The 17,719-nt window shown below is 36.4% G+C and overlaps 1 long non-coding RNA gene across 1 annotated transcript in view; it reads right to left on the bottom strand.

The window, feature by feature from the left end:
* Window positions 1-963: 963 nt before the first annotated feature.
* Window positions 964-17,719, bottom strand: part of LOC141376156 (uncharacterized) — an 82,313-nt gene continuing 65,557 nt past the window's right edge. The window contains exons 3-4 of the long non-coding RNA XR_012385517.1: window positions 2,997-3,286; window positions 964-2,824 (exon numbers count right to left, since the gene is read on the bottom strand). This is a non-coding gene — a long non-coding RNA (uncharacterized lncRNA). The remainder of the gene's footprint in view (window positions 2,825-2,996; window positions 3,287-17,719) is intronic.

The following is a 17,719-nucleotide window of genomic DNA, read 5'->3' as shown; positions in this document are numbered from 1 at the left end:
TATGCTTGTCTGACAGAGAGGCCATGTCTCCGATCTCCCCCTCCAGCGAACCCAGCCACTGTGGAATGGAGGTTTTTTTGGAGGGGCTCTATGTATAGCTGTCTCAAACATCGCCCCGTCAGGCCACATTCTGTGGACACTTGTGGCGGATGGTGCCGTTTACAATCTGTGGGCTCCAGTGATTGTTGGTCAGAAACGTCTGTGTAAAAAATAGGAAATAATGATGGGCTTGGTGCTCATTGTGCCTCTTCATGGTATTAAAGGTCAGCATTGAATGCAGAGCAAGAGACACAGAGCTCGTAAACAGGGCTCAGAATAGCACGGGTCCAGTAAGCTGAGAGAACCGCGGCTCTGCCTGATACAAAGAACTCAAGTGGTGTTCACAGGAATGCCAGGAAAGGAAGGTTTGGATGGATTTTGTCTTTTGTACATATTTGTTAAGTGTTCATTATAATGATCTTTTTTTCTTGTGTTAAGTGAGTGATGTGCATGTCATGAAGAACAAAGCACTTTAAAACTATTAGAGCTACAGTATTTAAAAACTTTAAAACTTTTTTTTGTATTAAAAAAATTACAACAAAATGTATATTTTATTCAAATGAATATATTTAGTAAGTAAACATTAGACAAATAGTACTGTAAGTAAAACTACAATATTCTTTTTTAGGTTTTACTATGTGAAGTTTCACAAACTAATTTCACGAGGAGCACGTGATATGATTGATCGTGGAGCACGTGATATGATTGATCGTGGCTGGTCTCTCCTCTGTAATCATTAGGAAGTCAATCAGTTTAAATAGCCCGACTAGCATTACTGCCTTGTCTTCATTTTTTGAAGAATCCTCCGGTCCACCCCATCTTCCCCTTTCCCCCTTTTACCAGAGGGCGCTCTCGAGAGCGACCTGATCTTGTACCACCTAATGAAATATATACATAGCAAAAAAAGTTCTACAATAAATATTTGGTAAACAAACTCACATTTACTTGAGAAGAAAATGACAACATATTTGATCTTATCTTGACATTTGTGGGACTTTTAAGTGAAACATTTTTAAAAAATTGTTTGCTGAACCTGCGGGTGATTAAATGTAAATCACTACAGGCACTGTAAATGTCCAAATAGAAACAAACTAAAAGTAATGCTTGTGGCTCTTGACAAGATATTAAGGACTCATGAAGTGACATATTTACAAGAGAAAAATGGTCAATAACACAATTCACAATGACATATATCAAATGATAGGGAATCTGTAAGAAGTTAGTCTTCTTGATTGAGATCACATACAAATGTAATGTTATACTTTATAGGTTGGAGCATCAGTTAAAAAAAAAGTAAATATCATTTTAATAACAATACAAAGCATGTGTTTCCCCCCTCTCTTGTTAACAAATAGCATCAACTAAGATGTGTTTTTGGCCCTTCATTATTAATTTTACTTGCCTGTGTATGTATTTTTCACTCTCAAAGTGCATGCACCTGTTGACTTGCATTTTATACAGTAAATCACCAAGAGCCACATATTCATGAATCTATTCTTTACTCCATGTGAACTGGAAATTGCTACAGATGAAGATGTCATATGAATAGGTAGTGGGTTTTATTTTGGCTCCTCCCTTCATCTTTCACTTGCAGCAAATAAACAGCGGGCAGGGCATGGCTAATGGTTAGGTTTTGATTAAAAACTACCCAAACAAACAGTTTTTCAGTGGATTAACTTGCATGGATTATTTTGTTCACCTTCAGACTAACAATGTGTGCTGGCAAAATAAACATTGTAAATTAAGATTTCATGCAAACTGTAATGTTAAAGATCTTGAATAGCTGCAAGACATTTTAATTTTAATATCTTTTTAAATTAAGAAACTATATCAGCAAGTGGGGTCAGAAAATGTATTTATTTTTTGTCTGATCCCATTGACAGATTTTCTTTTTCTCCTTCTAGTTTCTAGTTTATTAATCATAATAAACACTATTAATTTTGTTAAACTGAAAAAAAAAACTGACTAAACATCTAATCTGATCTTGGTTTAAGAAAAACTGACTAGATAGTTGTACTAGAAAGCAAGACTAATCATAAGTTTCTCCTTAATTAACGGTCTAAGTCTCTGGGGTACTGTGGGTACTGTGAATCTATATGTAGCTTTTCTCCCCCCTTATATCTCTCTTCTGTTCAATCCACACAATAAATTGAATTATGTCATCATTTTGACTTGTTTTAAATAACTTTGAGCTACGAACTGTGAATTTTGCCATAATGCAGCATGGTTCAGCAAATCCTTTGGAGTTTTGCTGACACATTTATCAGTTGGCCTATTTTGCACTTGCTATTAATCTACTTAAATGCAAACTGATTTATTTATGTATTATTATTGTTTATATATTATGCATATGAAAGCTTTTTATAACCACTGATGGTGAAATAACCACTTTCATACTATTTAAAATTCAGATTTAGACCTTTGAAGTGAGATGCTGAACATTTTTTTCAGTATTGTCGTTTTCCAACATTGTTCAAATGATCTTCTTTTGTGTTCAACAGGACAAAGAAACTTCAACATGACTGGAATCACTTTAAATGAGTAAATGTAAATTAGATTAGTAAACGGTGACTAAATCTTCATTTTTAGGTAAACTATCAACTATCCCTTTAAGTGGTGATTAATGAATCCCCAGGTCAGTATGAGAAACCGTGCTGATTTCTGACCCTGCAGTAGTTAATGGCTAAATGTCAGTCATTAAGATGGTCAGAGCAGTTGATATTAACTTTCCACTCTCCGTCTAGTTACATAAAGTCATCACAGATATCTTCCAACATGGAAAAACCTAAAGGAAACCAGAGAGATGACACACACATGACTCATTTATTCATACTCCTGCGACAAAATATTTTGAACTGTATTGTATGCTATTTTGAGTCTCGCAAACACGCTGTGTGCAATAGTGCGTGTGGGCATTGTCTTTGCATTACGCGCTGTGGGCGTCTGTATTAGCTCACCTGTGCAGCACAAAGCCTCATGTCCCCGCGGTCACACTCAATTAGCCGCCACTGAGCGCGTGCAGGGCTGCCTCTCTTGTTTGCTGCATTGGCTGATGGCCCCAGTGATAGCATTGAGCCGCTGTCTCCTCTCCAGCTCCAGCATGCAGCGCTCTGTCTGCTGATGGCTGCCATGATAGCATTCACAGCTGCACCGGGACGCTTTCATCTGCTGCACATCTCCCGGCGTCATGCCAGGCGCAAGCAAGTGAGGGCACGAACTGTATCCGGCCACCCACTGCCTATATGGCCTGTCCATAGCAGAGGTCACACTTTACACTACACGATAGGAGGAAAACACCATAAATGTTTGGTCACAATGTAAACAGTGCTAACTGTAGCTAATGCTTGCTAGGCCAGAGAGGAGTGACAGTCATTTTGCAATACGCTATTACAGAATTATGCTTTCTTTTTAGTATTTTTAAGTCTTGCCTAGGGTTTTGGAGGTTCTGAGAGTTTTCTTTTATCCTCCTTTATGGTAATTTTAAAATATTTAGTATTTATAGGGTATATTATATCTACAAGAGTTTTTTTTTTTTTTTTGCAGTGTTTTACACTTGGCGACGCGGTGGCAAGAAGGTCGCTGGTTTCAGTCCTGGCTGGGTCAGTTGGCAATTCTGTGTGGAGTTTGCTTCGGGTGCTCCGGTTCCCCCACAGTCCAAAAACATGCAGTATAGGTAAATTGAATAAATTGAATGTATGTGTGTGCATGTGAGAGTGTATGGGTGTTTCCCCAATACAGGGCTGCAGTTGATATGGCATCCGCTGTGTAAAACATATGCTGGATAATTTGGTGGTTTATTCCGTTGTGGTGAACCCTGATGAATAAAGAGACTCAGGAAAATGAATGAATGTTTTGAACTTAACCTGGCAGTTGTCATGTGACCAACTGATTGTTCAATTGGACTATGTGCATTTTCATAGTTTGACACCCAGATGAAGGCTTGTTTGTCGCTACGCATTGGTGCACTTTTTAATGTAAAGTCATGTAAGAAACGTTTTTGAGTGACTTAGGGTTATACTTTTTAAATTGTATGTTGTTTATTTTGTTTTAATTTCATTTTGAGACAATGGTCAAACCTCTATTTTATTTAACAAAATGTGTTACTATTGATTTGTAGCAATATGAACTATAGGACACAATACAGCAGAGGATTTTCATTCTGTTAGCCTTAAATTAAGTCACTCATGCATTTACATTTCTTTCTAAATGGTTTTCAATGTCTTCCTACAGAAATAATTCAATAGCTGACAAAAAATAGTCACTTCAGAAGTTTCAGAATGAAAGTGTTTTTATTAAAGCAATTCAGTGATTCACTCATAAATATTATTGACTAAAAGACAATTACAGATTCTCAGCTTGGAACTTCAGTGATTCACTGAAAAGTGTCACTTTGAAAGTTTCTGACTGAAATCATTTATTCATTCATTCATTCATTTTCTTTTTGGCTCAGTCCCTCAATTAATCAGTGGTCGCCACAGCAGAATGAACTGCCAACTTATCCACCATGTTTTCTGCAGCGGATGCACTTCCAGCTGCAACCCAATACTGGGAAACATCCATACACACTCATTTACATACATACAATACGGCCAATTTAGTTTATTCAATTCACCTATAGCGCATGTCTTTGTACTGTGAGGGAAACTGGAGAACCCAAGGGAAACCCACGCAAACACAGGGAGAACATGCTAACTTTGCACAGAAACGACAGTAGGCCTGTTAAAGGAAAAGGTGTTAATCACTGGGCCACTGTGCCACCCTATGAAGGGAAAGGTGGAGGAGTAGGGGTGGAAGGGGGGATCCTTCAAATCGAAGATGACTGTAGTGAGAAACCGTGGCTTTTTACAGTGGGTTAGGAATTGTCTGATTAGTGGATCATTCATAGTTAATGCAGAACCAGCCATGTTCGATCATAATCAAGTGATTCTCTCGAAATTAGATTTTCAAATAAACTTCATTTAGTACATTAAGTTAAGCTGTATGAAACTGAGAAATATTAATTTGGTAGCCATTTGAAATTTAAATTTAATGTATATACCGTATAACAAATATATAACATTATTTCTATAAAACTTTATTTTGTTTAAAGTAATAACAGCATCTTAATGTATCACTAAATGAAATTGTCTAGCTTCTTTAAAGACTACCTTTAAAAAAAATATTTAAACATGCATTAAGCTTGAAATGAATAGTCACCAAAAAGTATTTATTTTCAAAATGCATGTTAAGTTTTATTGTGAACAATTTATGTATACTTGTTTTTCCTAAACATTGTTTAATCAAAATAACCTTTCTGTGAAAACAGCTCATTCACTAGGTTCACTTCAATCTTTTAGTCCTCGCTTGTGAATTAACATTAGTTTGCCTCCACATGTGAGTCCAACATCTCAAATCCAATCAGCAACTGATGAATAAAAGACATTGGGACTTTTTTGACATTTCTATTACTTCTACTCAAATGTATGTCAAAATACGTAATGAAAGCTCAATTTCCCAAAGATGATACAGTTGAAAATAAATAAGTCCTGATGAAAGCTTGGCCCTGAAGTCACAGTTAGCATTAGTACTACACAAACATATGCCCATGTGAGTGACACAGTTTATGTTGTTGCACTTTCTGTACCATTGGTAGTAAAACCCCCAAAAAAGAGTAAAGGGTAATGATTCTTCTCCCAGCTCAAGATCCTGTGTGTTAATGATGAATAGGACTCCACACTTGAGTGACACTGGATGGGTTTTAAGGCCAACGACCTTCTCCCTAATAGATGACCACTCAAACACTCATCACTCACCCAACACACATCATTATCTGTGAATGAATCATTGGTTTATTCATTAAGAACACTCTCACTGGGGAAGAGGCGACAAATTCAGCCAAAGGTCAGCACTGTCTCTCACCACTGACTTCTGTTCTGCATCATCTAGTCAAACTGACAACTTACAATATCTACATTAAAGGTGTACAGTAGTGACAGCTAAGCTCAAGACTGCAAACTGAATGACTACTAAGTTGAACTAAGCTAAGAGTACTAATATAGCCATTATGCATGTATCCTTAAAGGGATAGTTCACTCAAAAATTAAAATGTACTCACTATTTGAATTTGTCAAGGTATGGGACCACTTGAGGAATCAAGTGGCTCCATACAGGTTTCTTTTTCTTTTTTAACACAAAAAAAGATTGTAATCACTGATTTTTAGAGTAGGAAAATCAAATACTATGGTAATCAGTGGTTACAGGTTTTTCCAAATATCGTATTTTGTGTTCAACAGAAGAAAGAAACTCAAACAGGGTTGTGACAAGTGCAGGGTGAGTAGATGATGACAACATTTTCAGTTTTGAGTGGACTATGCCTTTAAGTTGCTCCAGGGAATTTGCAGTACAGGCCTGTAGCCAGGGGAGGTTCGGGTGGTTCGAAAGACCCACCCCTCACTGACAAAGGTCCAGAATTTGTCCCATATATGAGCTCATTTGTCCTATTTTGACTGCTATGCCATAAGAAATTGTGAAAATAATACATCGAAGTAAGCTTTAAGGGAACTCCTGTGTTGGCTGCTGCATCAGCGTGACTGAGAAAAATTGAATGTGAGGGCCAGTTTGCAATTTACTGTAAATGAAATGTGTAAATGTGAAGAGTACTTCAAGCTTTTTTTTATTAGAAAACAAGTTCATAGATGTTCAATATGACCCCCTTCAGACACTTGAGTGAAATCAACCCAAAAGTAGTGGTATTCTTTTTGAATTACCATGTATTTTCCAGGAATTGAATTCAATATCTGTGTTCAATTTCCATTTTTCAGAGACTTTTTCCTTTAATCATTAATTTGATCACCATAAAAAAAAAATTGTTCATACCTTTTTTGGAATGATATTCATTGTGACAGCTCATATAAACTGCACTGAAAATGTTTCTCTTCTATTGTAATGTTGATTATAGAAAAATGATAATATATAGAAAAATAACTGTGTTAATTTCACACAGGTAAATATTTTACAGATAGTATTTTAATCATTTGTTTTAGATTTAGTACATTGGCAAATAAAAGTTAATCATTTATTTTTGGAAACATGTTGTCCTTATAATAGCCGTTTTTCCTACACAGAAAAGAAGGTCTATACTGTGAATAAGAAGGGGAGCCCACATCAAATTAAATTAACAGTAAGGATTTTATGTACACTGAAAGCATAATAAATGCTAGGAAAAATGGCAGCTTTAATGTTTCAGATCACCCAGAAAACTAATAATCTTATGTTAGCCCAACTAAACATTTTTTTGTATTACTGACAAATTATTTTAGGTCAGTGCAGCTGATGTTTTCAAAAGATGAGTGAACAAAACAAAACAAAAGGAAATAAGGATTATGTTTGTTTTCTGTTGTACTGGATTAATTTTTTTACAGTGTACCAAAAAACCCTATGTTTTGGCACCTCCGTTCTAATGTTTGTTAAATACAGTATTATAACTGATCGTTTTAAATGATTTATTTATTTATTTTATCTTATTTAAACTGACATGTGACAGAAAAAAATAGTTCTTTAATGCTTAATAATCTTATACAAGAAATTCAACTATCCAGGTATTATCGCAAATACATTTAAGCTTGTTTAAAAATAAACTTGTGTCAAACACTCATGCTCTCCTAAAGCCAGTCATGATGTTCCAGTTCTGTCGTTTGACTCTTTTGCCTGTTCAAGCAGCTGATAATTTCTTATCACCACTTTACTGGAGGTGCTTATCTGGATGGCTCTTTTAGTCTCATGGGTCTGCGATGCCCACCCTCCAGGGCCACATCCTCACTCCACTGCCTCCCCAGAGCCTCTCCTGCCTTGTCCAAATCTGTAATTGTGGTCTAATGGCCGTGTTTGAAGCTGATCTAGCACATAAACAGGCGAAGGAAGTCTTTAGAGCCTTAATCACTCAGTCCCTCCCTCTCTCTCCCTCTCTCTCTCTCTCTCTCTCTCTCTCTCTCTCTCTCTCTCTTTCTCGTTCTCTCCTTCCTCGTCTCCCCTTCTCTGGTTGAGTCGATCAGGCCTCTGCTTCCCAGACAACTGCAAACAATTAGGCAAATTAGTGGCTCCGCCATCACCATCAAGAGGCCTGCTTGTTTATATCTTAATTGAAGCGAATGTCAAAACAGTCAAGGTTTGAAAGAAACAAGATGCGTCCATGAGATGAAATTCAAACTGCCAGCCAGCCCAAATATTAAGAGTGTTTGTTTAATAGCGTGCGACCAACTGGGAAAAAGAAGGATATAAGAGAAAAAATGTGGAGGCAAAGAGAGCGAGAGAGAGAGTGGGAGAGGGTAGATATAAAGAATACATATGGAAGAAATGCATGCTGACATTTTCCACATCTGTATAGTCTATAAGATATTTCTTTTATCTGTTTGGCCCTCTTGTTTCTGTGTTCTTGGATTAATTTGATGCTCACAATCCTTGTAAAAGCTTTTTACTAAATAGAAAAAGTAACTATGCAGTATTCAATGGGCTCCTCTCCTCCCCCTCGTCGTGTACAATACATAAATAAACAGGAATGACCTGATTGAGATGTAAAAGGCAGGGACTCTGCTCTGGGAGCCATTCGTTACAATGATGCATTAACCATAGTGTTCTCAGCAAGGGCAATGGCACTATGCACACTAAACAGGGACTGCCTAAACTAATGGCTTTCAGAAAGAATACATATTCATTCCGGTGGCATGACAGTGTTTATTCATGAGGCTTGACTTTTTTTTTTGTTTACTTGTGGATTGTTGTACAAGTACAGATAAGTGACGTCACCTACTGGTGATGTGCCATACGTAGCACCTTTGCAGACACACTTGGCCTCTTCAGCTGCACTGCAGTAACTTAATACTACAGTTTCCTAGCGCACATGAAACATGTGCAATGGCACAATTCAGAGTCACTAAACATTCCTAAAAATCACAAAAATCATGAGCAGATGTGATGGGAGAAGCAAGTGCCTTCAATGCTGTCTATCTTAAAAAACAAGATTGACATGTTGGAGTAAAGCTAAATATTGTACATAAACAAAACTTTTAATGGCTCCATTACCAAAAATGTCTTTTTGAAGTTTTTTCCCCAGGCTTTTTACTTTATTTATAAAAAATTAAAATAAATAAAAAACACAAATGTTCTGACAATTTGAGCTACCTGCTTCAGAATGTGCCCCCATTCAAAAATAGATATAACACAGCTCGATGATGAAATGCAGTATGTTGCTAATCCAATATGTTTCATCCAATTAAAATAATTAAGGTAATGGTTCACATCTAAATTTTATCACTTGACTCAATGAAAAATAAATAATTTGCCTTAAACAATGTTTTCTATCTCCATGAGAACAATTTTATATAACCTGGTACAAAGCATATTTATCTTATAAATTTAAGCTCTCTTTTTGTTTTAAACCAGAAGATATAGTTTTAATCAAAACAACAATTCCCATAAAATGTTCATTCATCCAATTAAAGAAATAGGATAATGGTTTTACATCTATTCAATTGAGTCAAAGAAAAATTAATCATGTGCCTTAATTTTTATTTTTATTTTTTTTTCATTAAAGTACAAATCATATCATAATGATTGCTGTATGGGCAACTGAAGCTAGGAGAACACTCAAACTTGAGTATCTCTGTTGTCAGTAATCTGGCAGAATAAGCTGATAGGAGACAGCACAGCACTGTCAGTTAACTATTTTAATCTGAGCTCGGAACACGAACAGCCAGGGCCAGGGCATTGCTTTTACACACTACCCTCGTTGATGGTGATGGCCAATATTTTATAAATAAATAAAATATTGGGCATAAATTACAGAAGCCAACTTAAACATGAACACACGTGAAGTTTATAACAAAACATACCATGTATTTTTACTAATATCGCATAAACTAACTCTAAACCATTTCCCATGATGCACCTGGCAAGTGCTGTGGGCCAGATCATTAGTGTGTTTAACCTTAAAATTTTACATTGGTCAAAACAAACATTTCTTGGTTGATCTCCTAAAACATTTATATTTAACTCTGTTTTGAACTTAAAATATATTACCTGAAAAATAAAACAAATAATATTAAACTGAATGAAAGATACATTTTTAATTGGATGAAGTACTGCTTGAATTGTTTTTTCAGCTACCAGCTTAAATTTGATGTTTAATAATGCCCGAACCATTACAAACTCTAACCCCAACCTTTGCACCATACACTGTAAAAAAAAATGCAGGGTTCCACACAATCCAATCATGTTGACCCAACACAAATCGATTAGGGTAGCATGAATAATCTCACCAGAATTTATTATTATTTTTTTTTTAATAAAAAGGTGACACTTTAGGGCACAATTCATGGTTTTAAAAAACCATTAACTAGCACTACTAGTTTAATAAACTACTAATTAGCTGTTCATTAATAGTTAGTAAGGTATACTTTGGGTTTAAAACTAGAGCTGCGGGATTATAGGATGCAAAATAATATCATACTTTATAACTACTAATAAACAGTTAATATCTTGATAATAAGCAGGTAATATGTCAGCTGTTAATAGCATTAATTGTGACTTAAACAAAGTGTTAACGATAAAATTCTATATTTACTGCTGCCCAAAAGTGTAAGATTTTTGAATGTTTTTGAAAGACGAGTCTTATGCTTAACAAATGATAAAATATCCTAAAAATTAACTAAATTATTTAAAATAATATTTCTATTTTTAATATATTTAAAAATGTATTTATTCCCAGCCATCACTCCAGTCTCTAGTGCATATAGTGTATAATCCTTTTTAAAACATGCTGATTCATTGCTCAAAACATTTCTTATCATTATTAGTGTGAAAACAGTTATTAACAATATTTGAAACATTAAAAAAAATCATTTCATTTTGAAAGGGAAACAGTGATTTTATTTTTTATATGATTTTTGGGGCTTTTCACCAATCAAATTACATAAATAGTTTCATTTTAATTATATTTTGTCATATTTTAGAGCTAGAAAAGCCTTAAAATTGCTCAATATCCCTGAAGTCAAAATAACCTATAAGTAACTATTTGAGGTCCCTACAATAACGTGACATCCTAATCAAAACAACAAGACAATAATCTGATGAAACACCAAAAATAAAGATCTATGATAATGCCTAAAAACACAGTCTTGGAGGTAATACAGATACCAGATACCAGTGCTGATCCTGATTGTTGTGTGCAGTAGGTAGATGGATGTTTATGGAGCAGGTGAGCTCAGAAGTTTGGCTCCAGCATTAGGGGCCCAGACAGACATATAGACTCTACCTATCAGGCACTGGTCTGCACAGAGCCCACGAGTATCAGCACTCTAATTGGATCAGTGGCACGAATGTGATTACCGCTGGCGTATTTATTTACATAATAATTATTATTGCCAGCCCTGCGGTGCCAGAGGATGTGGAGGGGGGAGGGTTGGAATATGGCTGATCCATGTATGCGCGTCTGTGTGTGTGTCTGTGTATTGTGTTGAATGTGTGTGTGAGAGGTCGTCAAACGTGCCTCCCCCTTCAGTGCAGAGCTGATATGATGGCATTATTCTATTAGTGCTCCAGTGTGAAGTTTGAAATGAGCTCTGATTGGATTAGTTAACGGCGAGGACTAGATAGTGCGGAATGAGGTTAGCGGCAGCACACGCAGCTCGAGCGGCCGTAATTAGGAGTCTGTCCAGGGAGAGTGTTTGGAAATGTGCCAACACGCATCAACGACTCCTCCTATCGCAAGTCCAAATATAAAAGATAGGTGTTTTTTTAAGCTTAATTTTTGTTGTTATTTATTGTTTATTTATAAGGGTAGTTCCGTTCCTTAATGCTAATTTGTCATGTACTGAAGGACATGATTGCCAACCTATTTTTCCAATGTATATATATATGTGTGTGTGTGTTGGTGTGTGTGTGTATACATATACAGTTGAAGTCAGAATTATTATGCCCCCAATTTTTAGTATTATTAATTTTGTAAACATTTCCTAAATGATGTTTAACAGAGTAAGGAAATTTTCACAGTATGTCTGATAATATTTCTTCTTCTGGAGAAAGTCTTATTTGTTTTATTTTGGCTAGAATAAAAGCAGTTTTTGATTAAAAAAAAACATTTTATGGATAAAATTATTAGCCCCTTTAAGCCATTTTTTTCGATAGTCTACAGAATAAACCATCGTTATACAATAACTTGCCTAATTTCCCTATCCTGCCTAGTTAACCTAATTTACCTAGTTAAGCCTTTAAATGTAACTTTAAACTGTATAGAAGTGTCTTGAAAAATATCTAGTAAAATAATATTTACTGTCATCATGGCAAAGATAAAATAAATCAGTTATTTGAAATGAGTTATTAAAACTATTATGTATGTATATATATATATATATATATATATATATTATAAAAATACAAAAAGCAGCTTAAAAATGTTTGATTGCAAATAAAAAAAGTTATGATTTACTCATAAATTAATAGAAATGAATATTGAAATTTGATAGCCTTATGTGGTGAATGCATTTTATACATATATATATAGCTTTTGGTGTTGCTGCCATTGTAACAGCTACAAATAATAACTTGACTTCTAGTAGATAATTTAGAAAAGTGGCAGAAAGTAGATTTTTCCGATTAATCATCTGTTAAACTGCATCCCATTATAAACCAGAGTAGAGGGCAAATTCTTCAGCCGGATAGTGCTCCATCTCATACTTCAGCCTCCACATCAAAGTTCCTAAAAGCAAAGAAGGTGCTCCAAGATTGGCCAGCCCAGTCACCAGACATGAACATTACTGAGCATGTCTGGGGGTATGATGAAGGAGGAGGCATTGAAGGTGAATCAAAATAATCTTGATGAACTCTGAGAGTCCTGCAAGAAGGCTTTCTTTACCATTCCAGATGACTTTATTAATAAGTTATTTGAGTCATTGCAGAGATGTATGGATGCAGTTATCCAAGCTCATGAGAGTCATGCACAACATTCTTTCTTTTTCCACTGCAGCATGACTTATTTTTTTTATATGTTATTTTTGTTAAGTGACAAGACTTTTGTCTAAGCAAAGTCAGACCCTACTGTCCTAATTAAATAATTAAAATCAAGGCATTATTATATTTTATTTTTATATAATAAACGTAATCTAGAGTGTCCAGGAGTAAATGCGGTCCTGGAGATCTGCAATGGTCTTAAAGAAATGTGGTCCTGGAGAACTGCAGTGATAAAAACCTCACCTGTGTGTAGCCTTATAGTAACACTTAAACTCTGATTTGCTTGTTCACATGTATTTGATTAAGAGTAAAACTCTGCCAGACTGTGGCTTTTTAGAATCAAACTTGCCTATACCTGTTTTATGGCATCACTACAAAAGAAAGAAAAAAAACATTCTGGCAGAATGATAGAATTTAATATTTTTACTTTAGATATTTAACATATAGATACACATATTTTTGGCTATTGTATCCATTACAGTAACTAATATTCACATCAAAATATGTATCTATTCCTAGGCAGCTGTCTGTCCATCAATCAGCTCATCAGACAATCCATCCCTTATTGTGCCTTGATGTATCATTGTTTGCCAACCCAGTCCTGTTGAATGTAGTTAAAAGAGTTTAGTAAGCATGTAATAGTGTTTAATCACAGTGTTCCTCAAACAGCCCATTACAGCAGTGTTGAGTGGCAGCATTACATGGCGCCTGCGGGGTCTGAACAAACCACCTTTTGTTAATAAGGCCCCATTAATCAGAGCCATTACAGAAGCCACCGGACCACAGGGCCATGCCGTGCATGATAAATATCCTCCAAACAGAAACAATTTACCCACCCCGTCTAAACAAACCTCTATTGTGTGTGCGTGCGTGTGTATGTGTGTTTATATAACAATACATGTGTCAAATGTTCCAATGATGTCCCAAGACTTGTTCCACTCTGACTGTACTAATTAGATTCCCCTTAAAACACAGCAAGTGCTCATTTATGCGCCTATGAAGGAGAACAATGCTTCGAGGGCATACAGTATGTGTGTGTGAGTGTGTGTATGTGTGAACAGTGATGGGCGCAGGGCGGAACAGGAACCACGCACTCTGGCTAAAGTGACCCTGAGGAGCAGTTGAGGTTGAATGTTGGAGGGCTGCCTGTGGGCCGACGTGTCTGCAGACGCGGCCGTGTCTCATTCAGTGTTGAGCGTGTGCTGTTCCCTGTCATTACCACAACTCCTCCAGGACCAAACACTGTCCACCCAAACCAGGACTAATAGATTATTTGTAAAAAATGCAGCCTGGCCATAATGGTTTGGTCCCTGTGTTTGAGTAAAAACGCACTTTTTGACAAATGAATTAATCTATTTTTAATGCAATAAATCACACACACACACACACACACACAATATTTACAATAAGGTTTGATTTGTTATTTAACATAAGCTAATGCATGATATATTGTAATAGTAGTAGTCGAATAATAGTTTTATAGCATTTATTTTTAATATAGTAATAATTAATATTCTTATTAATTATTATATTTATATCATTATTATTATTATTGACAAGGATGTGTTTTTCTTTCTATTTAAACAATACAAGAGATCATTTGTGTACATTTGTCCTCTAAAGCCACAGCCATATCACCCTACAGCCCAAGACCAGTTACTCACTGAAGCTAAGCAGGTTTGAGCCTGGTCAGTACTTGGATGGGAGACCAAATGGGAACACTAAGTTGCTGTTGGAAATGGTGTTAGTGAGGCCAGCAGGGGGCGCTCAACCTGCGGTCTGTGTGAGTCCTAATGCCCCAGTATAGTAAAGGGAAAGGGGATACTGTACTGTCAGTGGGTGCCGTCTTTCGGATGAGACATTAAACAAAGGTCCTGACTCTCTGTGGCCATAAAAGTCCCATGGCACTTCTCATAAAGAGCAGGGGTGTAGAGAAGGGTCTGGATGCAGACCTGGTGCAGTGCAATCCAATGCTTTTTAATGCGCTCACCTAACCCCACCACTAACCCTACCCGTCACAGTGACGTCACTCACTCCATTAAGTGCATTGTATCTGACATTGCATCGCTGAGGGATGCAATCTCAGCTTGAATCATAAAGGCTGCATCCAGATACTGTTGGGGGTGTAACCCTTGTGTCCTGGCCAATTTTGCTCCATCTGCGCTTACCCATCATGGCCTCCCAATCATCGCCATCCACCAAACTGGCTCTATTCGCTGTCTTTCCACAACACTAATAGCTGGTGTGTGGTGTGGTTGTCCTGTGGCTGATGTTGCATCATCTAGGTGGATGCTGCACACTGGTCGTGGTGTGGAGAGACCCCACTCATTATTGTGAAGCACTTTGGGTGTATGGCCATACACAGTAAATGTGCTATAGATACACTTTACCTTACCTAGAAGATTAAACTACATGGCTTTCAATGGCTAATTAAGTATGACAATTTTTTTTTTATAAATTAATATCATTAATATTGTATGAATCTAAACAAAAATAAAGTTATTTTGGAGCCATTTAAAGAGCAAACACATCATTAAGTCGTTTTAAAATTAATTATTATTGTGGTGTGAAATGTGTACCTGGAGTACCTGGAAACGTTTGGATCACACAAACAGTTAAGAGCTGGTAGATTTCTGTACACTGTTAAATTGCAAACAGACTTATGCATTGCTCTTCTCAACATGGCTTTGTCCTCTTGCAAGTCCCTCTTTGCTTGTTTTTGTCCTTCTTGCAATGATGGAGACTCATTTGTTCTGTCAGTTTCAGTTTTGCTCTATTCCTTTCCCTCATTAGTGGCATTCTGTTCATTTTGGTATCCCACATTCTCAACCACCATCCATTCTCCTTGTCCTGCCTTTTCTCCCTCTTTCTTTCTGCGGAGTGTCTAATTCCAGAGCTGGGATCTTCACAACAGATAACAGCACTAATTTCATTAATTATAAACCAATATGTTACTGGAAGCCTCCGGAGACTCCTGGCCAACACTGGCATCTGGTCCACAGCGCGGGGGGGAATTGAAAAGGTTAGACAAGAGAGTAGACAAGGAGTGAGAAAAGAAAGAGAAAGATAGAGGGATTAAAGAGCGCTGTCCTTGTCATTAGTGGATGAGAGAGGCCGACTATGAGATCACGTCCCATTCTTTGTCTAGAGTGGCGTATGGTTGATATTACTGTCTGTCAGCGTAAAACCATAAAAACCAAACCAGAACAGCTCATTGTCTCAAACTATCCGCAGACTAAAGATCAGGATTCAAATCAAAAACGCTTATGACGTTTCTTTGACTGGCCTAGAGTATTTACTTGCAGTTAAGGATTTACAGTACAATGACTTATATTCAAGCAATAACCAAATAATTTTACCGCAACTGAACATTTTGAGGTTGGTTTGGTTCTCAGATCATAACTGAAATGTAAAAATTCTTGTGCATTCTTCGCACCATATAGTAATTTTGTGCACATCATAAAAGCAGTTTCTTGATATTTCAAAAATGCTTTGGATAGGGATGAAGCGATTTACCGTGACCCGGTTGAAAATCGATTAAAAAATGTGACGTTTTGTCAGTTTAGTGGCTAATTTGTATGAATTCGTATGAGGTCAGTCGTACGAAAATGTTCGATTTTAAAAAGGAGGCGTGGCACCTAACCCCAACCGTCATTGGGTGATGAGCAAATCTTACTAAATTGTACGAATTCATACGAATTAGCCACTAAATCAAAAAGTTACGAATTCCCATGAGATTGCGTTAAAAATGACATAGGTGAAGTGCTCCAGACAAAACACTGTGCAAATACTGTAAAAGATGTTTACATACACTAACAAAACAACGAATATGACAAAGTGCAAATCTACTGTCATAAGCGTCTATACGCAAAAAGCTAATAATAGACCAACCACGCAGACCTGAGGATTGGCGGCATTGCTTGCTCTGACAAATCGTCACCTTATAATAAGGTTCTATCTGACATTTTTTGTCAAATTTGAGTTATTGACATATTCTTATTAAATGACAAATTATTTACATTATGGGATGTTTTTTATAAGTTGTTTACATTTTAAGACTTTATTTTAAAAACAAATTTTACACACATACTGTTTGCTTTGGAATGCAAAAACATTGAAGTTCAATATCTCAAAATCTTTTAGAATGCAAATAGAACCTTATAATTTCAAGGTGACTAAGTGCTAACGTTGCAAAGATCACACGGTGCATCAGTGTTTTCATAGCGAATGTGTGAAGATGTTTTTTACAGTGTCTGCTATAATGTTAAGGTTGTTTTCCTGTGTTTACATAGATGAATATGGCCACTGCGTAAATGCACAGTACAGTTACAGTCTTATTGTAGTGTAGTGGAATGACAATAAAGCTTGACTTGACTTGACTATATGACGTTTTCTAAATTATCAATTGATTATGTCATGTTGATCAAAATAGTATAAAAGGGTTTCCGTGCAGTAGTCTCACCACCTAAAACAGTGAATAGTCATTTCAGAACTACCTGTTCCTTATATTTCTAATGGACTTTTTTAAATTATTGTATTAGGTGGCACGGAGGCGCAGTGGCTAGCGATGTCGCCTCACAGCAAAAAGGTTGCTGGTTCGAGCCTCGGCTGGGTCAGTTGGCATTTCTGTGTGGAGTTGCTCTCTGTTCACATTGGTTTCCTCCGGGTGCTCCAATTTCCCCAACAAGCCCAAAGAAAT

Source organism: Danio rerio, chromosome 9 (genome assembly GCF_049306965.1).
Source record: "Danio rerio strain Tuebingen ecotype United States chromosome 9, GRCz12tu, whole genome shotgun sequence".
Taxonomy (NCBI): Eukaryota; Metazoa; Chordata; class Actinopteri; order Cypriniformes; family Danionidae; genus Danio; species Danio rerio.
Note: the sequence above shows the minus strand (reverse complement) of the source record. Positions and strands in the feature narration are given on the sequence as shown.